Source organism: Bidens hawaiensis, unplaced genomic scaffold (genome assembly GCF_021521415.1).
Source record: "Bidens hawaiensis isolate Kalapana, Puna unplaced genomic scaffold, B.hawaiensis_p1.1 tig00036097_1, whole genome shotgun sequence".
Classification (NCBI taxonomy): Eukaryota; Viridiplantae; Streptophyta; class Magnoliopsida; order Asterales; family Asteraceae; genus Bidens; species Bidens hawaiensis.
Genome location: NW_027496298.1, coordinates 11,152 through 26,862, shown reverse-complemented (window position 1 = coordinate 26,862; position 15,711 = coordinate 11,152). Strand labels below are relative to the sequence as shown.

General features: G+C 34.7%; 1 pseudogene across 1 annotated transcript; it reads right to left on the bottom strand.

The window, feature by feature from the left end:
* Positions 1-56: 56 nt before the first annotated feature.
* On the bottom strand, positions 57-7,263 carry LOC143588173 (importin beta-like SAD2 homolog; annotated as a pseudogene). Its single transcript, XR_013145055.1, has 15 exons — positions 7,151-7,263; positions 6,939-7,074; positions 6,771-6,858; positions 6,530-6,679; positions 6,236-6,398; positions 5,868-6,051; positions 5,127-5,300; positions 4,349-4,494; positions 2,358-2,481; positions 2,059-2,239; positions 905-1,063; positions 785-825; positions 578-696; positions 316-514; positions 57-247 (listed from the first exon to the last, which is right to left on the bottom strand). The product of XR_013145055.1 is annotated as an importin beta-like SAD2 homolog (transcript).
* Positions 7,264-15,711: the final 8,448 nt, after the last annotated feature.

The window sequence follows — 15,711 nt, the reverse complement described above, 5'->3', positions numbered from 1 at the left end:
GGGGACAAGAATATCTGTACCACATCAAAATACAAAAGGATAATAACTAACAAAGAAATAAATATAACTTCTTACAGACAAGGATGAAATAAAGGCTTAAAGAGTGGTGTCATACTTGGGAAAAAATCAATAGCCCAGTCAGCAAGAGCTTCCACCAGCAATGGCCAAAGAGTCCACATTTCCATGGATATTGTAGGTGAGAAAAAGGTCAAGTATGACACAATTTCAAGAACTTCTTCAAAAACATCTGCAATGGAGTTTGTAAATGAGCTATTTGCAATTTCATAGAAAACTATGAGACAATAATCATATTACCTTGGCCATCAGTTGTAAGCATGCGACGCATTATCGGTAGTAAAGTCGGCTCAATGTGAGCAAAGAGGTGAGGAAGCCTGCTTACTGATTCAAGAATTGTACTAATGGCACGTAAACAACCAACAGCTGCTAAAGCACCAGGATCATCTGTTTCTTCATCACCTTCGGATGTATTAATACACTTCCAAAATGCAGCAGCCTAATAACATCACAGAAGTTAGAAAATAAAATAAAAAGTAGAGTTCACAATTTCAAGCATTACCAGATTCTGACATAAACCGAGAGCATAGGGTGCCATCTCCTCTCCAAACTTGTCAACAATTGTCTCAAGGGTAAACACCAGATCCTCATTTTCAACTTCATTCATTAGCTTAAAGAAATCTAAAAAGTAAACACAAAACGTGTGAATGAAATATGAATATAACCAATTCCATGATATGAAAATAAAAACTTGTTCAAAAGTGCATACCGTCAAGTAACTGTGGAAGAATTGGCTGATTTCACTTAGATCTGCAGATTATAGATATATGATCCAGTTTTTACAAAACAAACCAGTATACAGAAGTCAACTAGATGTGCGTTTATTTACCTTTACAAGATTCAACAAATGAACGCAATGCAAAAACGGAGTCAACACGAACTGAAGATCAGGGTCACGCATACCAGCAACGACACTTTGTAGTGCTTTGCGGAAATTATTTGGGTCAGAGAAACTAATATGAGCATACTGTCCTGCAACCCATGCAGCCTAACATTCAAAGAGTAGTTTTTTTAGAATAACGCCACCATACTACAAAGCGAACAGATAAAACATTTGTTCACAAAGTAGAAATGCACATTGATAACTTAATGGTAGGCCCTATACACGAACTGAGCATTCAGTGAACTATTCGGTGGGAAGTTCGTTTACTAACAAACGAACATGAACAAGATTTTTGTTTGTGAAACGAATAAAATGTAAGCACGTCATGCTCGTACATTTATGCACGTGAGCGTTCATTCATTTAAATCCGTTAACGTTTGTTCGCTTACTTTTGTTTAAAGTTCATTGGTTAATATATTCGTCTTTTTAGGCACATTCCTATTTACTTTAGTTTTAAACAAACTGTAATGGGCCTAAAAAATTGAACAATTATATTAACAAACAAGCATAAAGTAATAAACATAATGTACGTAAACGAACAAACATTAACAAATTTAAATGAATGAAACCAAATGAATGAATGAGACATGTGTTCATGTTCAAATTTATTAAGTATGTCCGTTTACTTAATAAACGAACAAACTTGGAACAAACATGATGTCTCATTCGTTCATTTATGTTCATGAACCGTTCATTTAAGTTCATTCATTTGAATTTGTTTTGCCCGTTCGTTTAAGTTCACTAGTTTAAATTTGTTTTAAGTTTATTTGTTAGTCGAATTACACCTTAGTTTAGCTTCAATAATTCTTCAAGCCCAACACGTTGATTTTCACATTTACTTTTAATTGGTTGCAACTCAGTTAAGTTTGTTCGTTTATGTTGAGTTACGTTCTTTCGTTTACATCAGTGAACCGTTGTTTGTAAATTTCACGAACGAACACAAACAAGATCAGTTGTTCGTGTTCGGTTTGTTCGGTTAATTAGTTAACAATAAACAAACAAACATGAACATGCGCAGTTCTTGTCCATTCGGTTCGTTACAGGCCTAATTGCTGGAATGACAAAAGAACCAAAAATACAAAATAAAGTATGATACTTGCCTTTGCTCTAAGATGACCAACAGGGCAGGCAAACTCTGGGAAAACATGTTGTACTAACATGGGCTCAAGCTCAGACTTATAGGGTTCGGTTTGTTTCAGTTTATCACATAACGCCCCGATGGCAAGAAGGGCACCATCCTTTTCTCGATAAGGTTTAAACTCAATTGACGCCACTTCATATCTAATCAAAAAATACAATAAGATGATAAATATAGATAGTTAAAAACTTTCAGCCTTTTTGCATATGCAATATACACACATATGTACATAGGCTTATAGCAGATTGGAATATCAAATACCTCTTAAAAATCTCCACAATGAATAATATGAATTTTTGAAGATTCTCTTTTCCACGTTTTCTTACCAGCTCGCTCACAAAGTCCATTGCTGCAGTCCTCGGACTGTATAGGTCTTCAATGATATCTGCAAATAAGTACAGTAAGGTCTTGAAGACCTGTAAACTAACCAAACATTCAATGAAAATTCGTTTGTGAACCGTTCAGCTGGAAATTCATTTATTTAAAAAACGAACGAATATAAACAAAAAAAATTGTTCATTTGGTTAAACAAACAAACATGAACATGTGTATCGTTTGTTCATTAATGTTTGTGAATGTTCGTTCATTTGAAATTGTTTATGTTCTTATGTTTACGTTATTTATGTTCGATAGTTTACGTTTGTTTTAAGTCCGTGAGTTTACGTTCATTAATATATTTTCTGGCACATTACATGGTCAAATTTTAATTAATTTTTAGGCTTTAACACATTGTTTTCACATTACTAGTTTTGGCTCAGTTATTTTCATTAATATATGTTCGTTACGTTTGTTTTAAGTTCATGAGTTTATGTTCATTAATATATGTTTTCACATTACTAGTTTTGGCTCAGTTATGTCCGTCTGTTTATGTTCGTGAATTGTTCGTTATACTGTTAAAAACGAACATAAACTAACACCAAGGTTTTAAAAAGGAAGAGAACGAGCGCCGAGGCGTTTTCTGTTAGACTCTCGAGGCGTAAGCCTCGAGGCAGACCGAAGCATAAGCCTCGAAACATAGTTATAAAAATATATATTAATATATAAAAATCACACTTTAACATTAAAAATTATATATATATATATATATATATATAGGATCAGGATCATGAGAGAACCTTTTTGAAATTGAGAACTTTGAGAACCATTTTGGACCACAAAAAACCAAAAATAAAAAAAATCATAAAATAAAAAAAACACAAAAATGAAAAAAGTAAAAAAACCAAAATTCTTATTTAACATCCCGGTTTCATAAAAAAAATAAAAATAAATAAATAAAAACTCGGTTTAGCTAAATTATATACACATATGTATAATATATACATATATGTACATTTACATGTTTTTTTATACACATGTGTATAATTTAAGATAAATGATACTGTACATATGTGTATATTACGTAACTAAAGATTAAATAAAAATATACATATGTGTATAATACGACTTTTTTTTAATTTTTTTTAATTTTTTTTAATGAAACCGGAATAAAATATAAGAATTTTGGTTTTTTTACTTTTTTAAAATTTTTTGTTCTTTTTTGTTTTATGATTTTTTTTAAATAATTTTTTTAAAGGTGTTTTTAGTGGTCCAAAATGGTTCTCAGAGTTCTCAATTTGCAAAGGGTTCTCTTAGGATCCTTACCCTATATATATATATAATCTATATAAATAATGTTAATATTAATGTAAAAATTTACGACTTTCTATCTAAAAGGCCACTCTTCTTAATTTCCGAAAGATTTCTGGCATGTTTCCAGCGCTGGAATTAGCCGTCGAAAGTCACTATTTGGTCGAGAAGTGCCTTGTAGCGGCAGATGACTATGCCCGCCACTCCACTAATGCCATATTCCACAAAATAAAAGTCCAAAAATAAAATAAAATAATTGCCATATTTTACAACTTCTAGTGAGGCTTAAGCCTCACCGCCTCGCCTTGATCCGCCTCGAACTGCCTCACAAAGGTCGAGGCTTAGATTTCAGTATACCCTCATGAGGCTAAGCCTCTAATGCGTTTTTCCACCGAGGCTGCCGAGACGTAAGCCTCGAGGCGCAACTTAGAACGCCTTTTTAAAACCATGGCTAACACGAGCATGTTCATGACTCCATTTGTTAACAAACAAGAAACCATGTTCATTTAATTGTTCATGTTCAAGTTAAAAGAACGAACATGAACATGGTCCGTTCTTCGTTCCGTCTGTTTACAAAGCCAGGGTCTTGAATGGAAGAGGGGACCAATCATATGCGAATAACTCACCATAACCCTTCCTCACGTACTCGTGTGGATCTTCTTCCCAAAGCGTTTGATCATTGTCATTGAAACACATAAGTGGAAATATTATCTCAAAAAGAACAACATCAAGTCTTGGTTGGAGCTGATTGTACATGGTAGTCTTGGAAATACTGCAGCATGGATGGACAATAATATCAAGTAAAATTTATAAAACTAATGAGTTAAGTAATTAAATCAAGAGTAAATTAAACTTTTCATCCTTAGTATATAGAAAGTTTCAGATTTCGTACTTATACTAAAAAATAACAAGAACCGGTTAAAGACATGTTTCGTCCTTGCCGCACATGAGGGCAATATGACCATTTACTCCATTTTATGGTATAAGTTTAAAAAAATAGTATATTACATAAAGTTATTTATGTCTAAAAAATGGTCAAAATATTTTTAACGAAAAAAGTCAAGATAGACAAATTCTCTCGTTCAACCTTTCCAGCCCTTACTAACTTCCAATTAATTACAAAACTGCAGCAGCATTAGTCTTAACCATTAGATTTAGTTAATTAAGGGAGCAAATAGTTTCCTATTTTATTTAAGCAAAATCTATTTTAACACCTAGCCCCGTAATAATTTACACTTTATTTTTTCATTAGAAGGGGTAAGATCCACATTGCCTCATGTGCAGCACACATGACAATATTTAACTAACAAATTAAATGTCAGTTAAGGAAAGAACGAAACCTAAAACTTTTTATCTACTTAAAAGGGCAAAAAGTTTAATTTATCAATTATATGAAGCACACACCTGTTGCTCAAGTATTGCAAAATAAGGTTGGTGACTCTGTCAGGTAAATATTCACCAACACGGATTGCATTCAACAAGTTGAGATGACACTCCAAAATTTTCCCAGCATAATTTTTCTGAAAATGTTGAGCAAAAGCTTTGTTCTCGGGATTTTGCAGTTTTAAATCTCCAAACCTGAGATAAGAGAAATAAGGATGAGAATTAGGGCTGTGTAAGCAACCCAAACCAAACCGAACAAGACCTTGTTCAACGAACAGTTCATGAACAGATAACAAAACGGATTTCCTTGCTCGTGTTCGTTTGTGTTTGTTTGTAAATTGATAAACATAAAGAACACAAACAGACATATATTATTTTAAAAAACTAAAATCAGCATTCCTAATCTCTTAACTAAGACGCAGTCGCCACAAATAATTTATGTATTTGACAAATAATTTAAGTAAGACGCAATAGACGCGATCACCGCAAATAATTTAAGTATTTGACAAATAATTTAAGTAAGACGCAATCACCGCAAATAATTTTAGTGTAAATAAATGAACATAAACAAACGTGATCTCTGTTCATGTTCGTTCATTTAATTGATCGAGCAGGATTCCTTGTTCATGCCCGTTCATTTATTAAATGAATGAACATAAACGAACCTCCCGCCAAACTATTCCCTAAACGTCCAGTTCATTTACAACCCTAGTGAGATTAAACCAGTCTCAAAGCCAGAAACTTGGAAAAACATTGACTCACCGAGTATAGAGACGGTTTTATATATGAACGGTCCACTTTTTACCTTCCACCATCCCCATGACTTGCGCAGCTCAGGATCGGTGGGTTGACCCTCTAAGGGAACAGGTCTCTCCAGCATGTTTAAGAATAGAACCATCCAAGAATTGAACACATGTGGGTCAAACAATTTCTTGGGAATCTCCAACTGATCGACATTTAAATCCATATTAAAAACCAACAATCGTACCCAATAAATCTCACCCCTAGCGAAGCTATTGGTAGGGTCTGAGGTAAATCCATATTTAAAACCGTGATCATAAACTCATAACCAAGAAAGTACACTAGCCTTTGCTAATGAATGAACACGTGAACTTATATGCTAAACTTACATAAATGGATGACCAAAATATTTTGCAGATGAGTTTAATAAGATTGGCTACTTCAATTGAAGGATTTCCTATCTGAACAAGCCTGCTAAATATGTTTAGCAAATGAGGGAATGTCTCCTCAACAACATGATAAACTGGAATCCTCTCCTCGTCTGACTTGAATCTACAAATACAAAGTCAAGTTCACGTATTGATCAAATTGAAACAAGCAATGCCATTAATAAATTAATACATAAAAGTAGAGTATATCAATGACAACATATATGGTAGTAATTTTATAAACAAAGTACTTACTCATATTTTCTAGATAGAATTCTAAGCACAAAAAGGGCTCCATAGACTTGGTGATCTTGCAAATTATGGGTGACCCAGTGCAAAAGAGCTGGCCATTGTTGAGGATAATCGGCATGTACAATTGTCTTGAGGCACTCACCCAACTGTGCCCTGAAATAAAACATAACAACTGCATTCATTCATAAGATAAGAAAAACAATATGCAGTCAAAATCAAATAATTAGTTTGTTATGTTACGTACCTCAACAACGGAGGAAGTTGGGGCACAAAAACAAGAATGTTCTGCCTTACAACATCTTTATCACTGGGCGAAATCCTGGATTGTTCCTCTGCACAGTTGATTATATATATATGAATAATAATAACAATAAGATAAGATGTCATGTAGTAGTAGTAGTAGTAGTAGTACCTGCATCATGCGGTGACCAATTCTTAGCAATGAAGTTTTTCAAATGAATACTGGCGGCCTGTCGCACCGCCGCATCGCAGTTGCCATCGACCACGATCTGCAGCAGACGCACCAGATGCTGAGGAGTATACTGAAACTGAAAACAAAACAAATGAATTTAAGAAATGGATGATGATGATGATGAATAATAATATACATACGGATACCTATACCTGATTGAGAGTGTCTTCAGCGGCTTTGCGTTGAGCTGGATTGGGGCTAAGTGCAGCTTCGATTACTGCAACGAGATTTGGAACATCCATCAGCAGCCGATTGATGATTACAGAGAGAGAGATTCGTTTACGGAGGATGAACAACAGAATAATATTAAAATCATTAGGGTTTATTGACCCAGCCCACCCGGGTCATTTTTAGTTGTTTGTTTAACTACCCACCACCCTTGGTGGTTGTTGTTAGTTAAGTTGGTTGATTGCATTATTAACCGCACTTTCTTGTAGGCCTTTAGTCATCGGATCCGCAGGCATGTTTTTTGTGTTAATGTAATCGATACAAAGATTATTTTCCTCTACTCGTTCACGTACGAACAAATACTTTGTATCAAGGTACAAACCAGCTCCGCTCGAACTGTTACTATTCGAGAAACTCATAGCGGCTGAATTGTCACAGTAAATCTTCAGCAACCGTGATATTGAGTTAAACAACTTTGAGTCCAGTAATGAGGTTTCTTAGCAACATCCCATGGCAAGTTGCATTGTACACTGCAACGTATTCCGCCATCATTGTGGAGGTTGTTGTCAACTGCTGCTTATGACTTCTCCATTAAATTGGTCCACCTGCTAGTATAAAAATGTACCCCGAAGTTGATTTCTTATCATGTTTGCATTTTGCAAAGTCGGAATCAGAATATACCACTACTTCCAAGTTATCAGTTCTTTTGTATGTCAACTTATAGTCTTTCGTTCCTTGAAGATATCGCACCACTTTCTTTGTTGTTTTCCAATGATCTAGGTCAGGATTAGATTGATATCGACCTAGCATTCCAGCAATATATGTAATATCCGGACGAGTACAGACTTGAGCATACATTAAGCTTCCCACTACTGAAGCATAAGGTATCAACCTCATCTGTTCCCTCTCAACATATGTTTTTAGACATTGTGAAGAACCAAAAATATCTCCTTTAACCACTGGAGCTATTGATGGAGAGCAATGTTGCATGTTGTATGGTGTAAGAAAACGTTCAATATAAGCCTTTTGAGAAAGTCCTAATATCCCAATGGATCGATCTCTATGTATTTCGATGCCTATTACGTAAGAAACTTCTCCGAGATCTTTCATGTCAAAATTATGCGGAAGCAATCGCTTTGACTCATGCAACAAATCTAGACTATTACTTGCCAAAAGGATATCATCCACATAAAGGACAAGCATAGAAAAGTTGCTCCCACTCATTTAAAGGTAGGTACATTGATCCACTTATCTTTTTATGAAACCTTGTTTTTTCATGACCTCGTCAAATTTTAAGTACCATTGGCGTGATGCGTGTTTTAACCCATACATGGATTTCTTTAACTTACAGACTAAGTGTTCTTTACCTTCAGGTTTAAAGCCTTCAGGTTGAGTCATGAACACATCTTCATGTAAATCTCCATTCAGGAAAGCGGTTTTGACATCCATTTGATGTAGCTCTAAGTCAAAATGAGCTACTAATGCCATAACAATCCTTATGGAATCCTTCAGTGATACATGTGAGAAGGTTTCTTGATAATCAATTCCCTCCTTTTGAGTATTGCCTTTATCAACCAATCTTGCTTTATAGCATTCGACATTTCCATTTAGGTCTAATTTGGTTTTGTAAACCATTTACAACCTGCGGGTTTTACTCCATTAGGCAATTCAACCAATTCCCAAACGTCATTTTGTTTCATCGAATCAAGCTAATTAATCATAGCTTTATTCCATTCAGAAGAATGATTGTTGCTAATGGCTTCTTTTTAGGAGGATGGATCGTTACATTTTCCTATATCCATATCAGCTTCATTAAGGTAGGTTACATAATAGTCAAAATTAGTCGGTCGTTTAGACCGTGATGACCTCCTTAGCTGATTATCGGGTTCAACAGTTTCAGTATTTATCTCAGGGACTTGCTCATATGTGTTTGATGTGCCTTCATTTATAGGGATATGTTGAGTATTAAGTTCTCTAGAAATTCAGCATTACGAGTTTCTACGATGCAAGTAACGTGGGAAGGGCAATAGAATCTAAATCCCTTTGAATGTTCGGGATATCCAATAAAGAAACAACTGACGATCCTCATGTCAAGTTTCTTTTGATGAGGATTATAAAGCTTAGCTTCAGCAGGACAACCCCATACTTTCAAATAGTTTAAGCTTGGTTTCCTTCCTGTCCAAATCTCGTAAGGAGTTTTAGGGACAAATTTAGAAGGAACCCTATTCAATATATAAGTTGTCGTCTTTAAAGCCTCGGTCCATAAAAAATTAGGAAGATCTGAGTTTGCTAACATACTTCTTACCATATCCTCAAGGGTTATATATCTTCTCTCAGCAACACCATTCTGCTGAGCAGTACCCTACATGGTAAATTGATTCACGATCCCATTTTCTTTACAAAGCTTGACTAATGTCAGTATGTCGGCCATAAAACTCGCCTCCTCTATCTGACCTGATGTAACAATTCGGGTTTTTCATTTATATATATACACAATCAATATCAACCCATTTTCGTTTTCAGGTAATTTCAATCTATAAAACGTCACATTATTCAAGTTATTTTTATTTATTATATTTATTTAATTTACCAATATAACTTCCCCTAAACTTTAGTTTTAACTCTTTATGTATCCACATTTAAACTTTAAGGATCTATTTGCAAATATTAACAAACTATTATCATCATCATCTTTACCCTATACCCGTGACCCAATTTCAAACTCGAATCCATGACCCATTTGGATATCTTGTAGCTTAATACATGGAAATGATGTATGGGGATTATTTGCATACCTTATGTGTCTCTACCGACACCTCGAATTAGGAAACCATAATCCAATCGATACGCATCGTTAATATATTCAAACCGTCATATAAGGAATTGGTATTATGCTATTTATTCATAACGAAAATTCAATTAAACTGATATGGAGGTTCCTCATAACATCGCAAACTATAACCCTAACACTAATTGTACTATATATCAGTATACACTAATCATACTAGTTCGATATGGTTCCGTCAATAGTTGGGCATGGTTCACCATCAATCCATAATCTAAACATCTATTTTATCTATGTAACACGATCGCCTAAACTTATATTACAATAACCCTAACCCGAATTAAACAACCATTTAACGAATCAATCGATTTCGGAATTAGGGTTCTATTGGGATTTGGGGCTTTTAATCACTGTTGTATTTCAATTTCTGTTTTGGTATCATAACCAACTGGACGCACCAACCTGGTTGCTGGTGTGTGTGTGGCTAACTCATAGAACCGGCCAGGGGCACGGGTTCGAACCCCTGGACGTGGTTTGTTATTTATTTTTAGATGGTTTTAAATGCTTTGTAATTAATAATAATCATTATTAAATATTACATAAACATTATTTTATTAAAACGGACATCTTGGAGTTTATTGTTTTTGTCAAATCTCGTTAAAATATTTTGTTTATGTGTGTGTATATATATATAAACATGTATGTATTATAAGTATATATTTTTAATAATAATAAATCATCATTTTTTATAAAGACACATGGCATTCTCGAACTAGCATCTTCTTTCTTTTCTTACTTAAATCTCATTCTCTGTTCGAGTCTAAGCATGTAGGATGCTTAAATCTCTCGAACTTTGCTCTGATACCAACTTGTAAGGCCCCGTTACCGGCGCCTCACATTTGGACGTTGGATTTACTCATAAACGCAGTTCTAAAATCAGAGTTAATTAAAAACTTTCGCAGAAACAAAAATAGTCAATCATTCGTTACAATCATCCATACTTTGTCTCTTTTAAAACATACCATATAACATAGTGATAAAACATCATAACAAAATCTTCAGATGCCAGCTTCATCCAACCATGCCACGTGTCCCCCTCAAACTAATTGCCTCATTCTACTCACCTGCGTGCATACTAAAAGTCAGCTACGCTGAGTGAGTTCTAGGTAATACAATCAACATACAATACATTCTTATATTACATACTTGTCCTTCTTTACTTTCTTTCAAACATATGTAAGCATATACCTTCATTCTTACTTTCATACATTCTTTCTTTCTTTCATACCTTGTACTTTATCTTTCTTTACATACATACTTTACATTTTAAAGAGCCTTTCGCCCTATAACCTCACGGATATTATTAGGGTCTGCCACCCTTAAAGAGCCTCTCGCCCTATAACCTCACAGATATTATTAGGGTCTGCCACCCTCCTTCACAGATATTATTAGGGTCTGCCACCCTTCTTCACAGATATTATTAGGGTCTGCCACCCTTTACCGCCAATTCCTTCATATCATACCTTCCTTCTTGTTTATATATTTTACATACTTTCTTTCATACTCATTTTCTATAACATACATACCTCATACGTATAACATATATATAAACTACCACATCATCTAACTATCCCCTGAAAGTACATGCAATATCCGAAGATCGTTCATGTACCGTCAAGCATTATTCCATAGCATTCACTTGTATCATAAATAGGCATACACTTACCACTTAAGGTAAGTGTATTAACTAATCACATCGAGTATGCACACAGCCCCGAAAACATAACAAGGAATGAGGATAGAAACTCACCTGGATGCGGTTACGTTCACCGTTTATGGTTATTCCTTTCTTCAGTTGGGCACGACTAACTGCATAATAATTACATGCATCAATTAACTATTACTACTCATATCGCATTTTCTATCTTTATATAACCCACAACGAACGGGGGTCCGGGGGCAGCGCCCCTGGCAACGGGGTTCTAGGGGCGGCAGCCCCTAGCGGGGTCCAAGGGGCAAAGCCCCTGGCTGGGGTCGAGCTGCCAGGTCAACTTGGAAAAATTTTATTTCCATTAACAGTCTTAACACATTTTCCATTAACCTTTTAAATTATTTTCTAGATTGGGCTTGTTTGTTAAGCCTAAGATAATGGGCTTAGCATCCTGTGGACTTAGTTAAATCTAGCCCATCTATCCATTAAGTAACTGGGCCTAACTGGCCAGGCCCAAAGTCCACCTCAAGTCACTAACTGGCCGAGAACTTAGGGACAGAGAACTCAACCGAGAACTCATAACCAAGAACACTTGGACCGAGATCCCATGTCTGACCGAAAACACAAAGTTGCCGAGAACACATGCTCTGAACCGAGAACACGTGGTCACCGAGAACCTTCCTGGCCGAGAACCTTGTTTGATCGAGATCACCATGGCCGAGAACCACATGGTTTGACCAAGAACCTCCACAATTGGCCGAAAACCCCCCGCTCAACTTGTTTTCCTATTCTAGGTTCTCACCTTGCCCAACCAACTTGTTCTATGGCTCAAATCATGACCTTTAACCCCTTTATTATCATTACCCATAATCGTTTTACACTCGATAGTAGTCCTTCATCGAGATCTAGTCTATTTTAGGTACAAGGTTTGATCCTTTAGGCACAAAACGTCCTTTAGGCTAGATCTAGGGTTTCCTTCATGAACCGTATCTAGCCATGACTATATTACATCCATTTTTAATCATCAAGTTGCTAACTTTATGTTTTATCTAGACCCGATCTAGTCTATGTTCAAGTTTCATGGCTATCCGTTCATAAAAACGTAAGCTTTAAAGTCGAGAACATACCTTTATACGGCTATTAGGTCACGGTTTAGCTTGTTACGAAGCATTAATCTTGTATCTAGCTTGTATATTAAGGATCTATCAATACAAGGTTTGATTTTTGATCCCGGATCTTCGTTCTTGCTTGCGGCCGAAAAGGGAAGGGTGTGTGTGTGTTAAGGAGGTGTAGGGAGAATAAGATGGATATTATGGATGGAAATGGAAAGGATTAGGGTTTAGGGGGTATTTATATTCCCTTAAGCCCATAGACCTAAGGCCCATCTTTCCTTTTTGGTCCATAATTACCTCCATCTAATTTATTTACTTGTCTTACCATCTTTACTATTCTACCATTTATTTATTAATTCAAGTAAACTTTCCGTCATAACAATGAATATAAAATATTATTATTCAAATTTTAGGATGTTACAATCGCATTCGAAGAGGTCCATCATAATCTGAGTACCGTATGATCATGCGACCGTCGTAATAGCCGTTGTCCAGCTTATCTGGCATCATGCTTATCGACAACTCATTATTTAATTGCTCATTGGTTAAATTGTTTATCTCACTTGACACAGTTTGCTCTCTTATTTATTATTATATAATCATGAAAATTTGGTGTTTTACTCACTCAACCTCGTGTTGACAAAACCTATTGTATTTTTTACACATATGCAGGTTACCGCATGTTATGATTATCAAGATTGTTTGAAGCAACTTAGGATGCATGTTAGAGAAGAATATACAATAATTTAATTTTGGATGTTTATTTATGAATTTATGTACTATGATTATTTGAATTTGTTGTACTATTTAAATTGGAATAACATATATTATAATTTTAATATTGCATGATAGTACTTTGAGAGCTGTGAGCAATCAGCTCATGCCCCGGCATTTTCGTCGTAGGTTGGAGTATGACATATTGGTATCAAAGCCGAAGGTTTAAGATATGTCGTTAGTGGTGCCTTAGTAACATGCTTAAGAGCCCCCATACGTGCTTATTTGTTTAACTGATATGTTCTGTTTGATTGTTTACAGCTTACGTAATTATGTGCTAGATTATGTACTTATATAACTGTTGAATTAATTGTTTATTTTATTTGTCATGCACTCACACACAACTCCGAACTATGCTTCACTCTCAAACTATTTTATTACTCCGAGACTATGTCTCATTCTCAAAATATTTTTATAACTTTGAGGCAAAGCCTCAATCTCAAAATATTTCTTTTTAATTTTATTAGATTGCTTTTTATTGTCGGAAATTTCCTTGAGAATTTCCTAGCTTTGGTTTTGCTCTTTTTCATTTAAAGTTAAGGAGTGTGACAAGATTTCCTGCCATAGAGGAAATTGTCATGCGACTGACACTTTAAGCGTTTAACGTAATAGGCTAAACGGTTACACCCTTTATCGTGTTTTATTGTTTTTAAAATGTCTAGTCGGGTGTAGAACCCATGGGACACCATGGACACGCCAACTGTACATTTGCACAATTTTTTATTGTTGCGATATTTTTTTGGAACATTATCATCCGTGGTGATACACGAGATGTTTCAACTACTTATGCTTGAGTTCGTTTATTCGTTATTTAGTTTGGTTGGTTAAATCGCCATGTAACGCTCATGGGCCGACAAACTTAATTGATTTGTTGATTCGATAATTAAGTTGGGCCATTCAAATTTCCATGTAATGCTCACGGGTGGCCAACTCGCTCATTTGTTTTGGTTTTGGTTTTGGTTTTGGTATGCTATAAGTTAGGGAAACAAAATGCCATGGAAAGCTCATGGAAAACCCAAGACATCGAAAAACATTCGTTATTTGTTTATTTGTCTGTTTATTTGATTTATGACTTGATTTAATTATTCAATTATTCCATTATTCAGTTATGCAATTAATCAATTTCTTAATTACTAAATCATTTTTTAATCAAGATTTATTGATTCGATCTATTCATACACTTAAAACATTTTTATTCTCCTGATCAGATACAAATTTTTCATTCATCAAGACTTGGTATCACGAGCCAATCAAAACAATTTACACTTTATTATTGAATTGGTTTTCACCTATTCATCTTATCATGTTATTATGTTATTGCACAATTAAATAATCGAATGACTTTCTTACACTCATGGTATCATATACAAATAAAAATATTAAACATATTTCAAGTACTTAACTTCAAATTTTAATTTGTTGAAACATGTCAAACTTTGATAAAAACTCATGCATTCATCAAATTAACTCATTGATTTTCAATTTAAATTCTAACTTATCCTTAAGTTATGAATAAACATCAACATAACATATTTAAGTTTCGTTTTACACAATAAATCATATGAAATCTACACAACTATCCAATCTCATTAAATCACATCTTTATTAATCATAGAATGTTTTCTTAACATCAAACCATATCAATCATTTATTAGTCAAGGAGATAGCTCATGCGATCTCTAAAATACGAACTCAATTTCCAAAACATAAATGCCATCTTGTTCATTAACCTCTTCGCTAATAAATTCAATTAATTTACCCCTACCTGATTCTCATAACAACAACATTAACAAACGCAAGTCTAAACCTTAATTAAATTAATCAATCTCAACAAAATCATAGTGTCTCAAACAAGAAACTTTACGTTAGAATTCACTCGTTATGCTTCACTTGCCACTATCACTATTCAATTCAATCCTCATATCACATTATACCCAATGTATCACTTGCCTCGTACCATAAGATGTTCCACAATGGTCTATGCTGTCTAATGCTAAAACCCATGCTACGATGTTTTCTCAAATTTTATACCATGCTACGTGTAATTGCTACAACTATGGAATCCTAATCACCTATGCCATGTGTGTTCTCAATTCAACCATGTTCTTCTAGCTCAAAATTTCCAAACTTATTCTATTAAACCCTATTTTGCAACTTAATCAA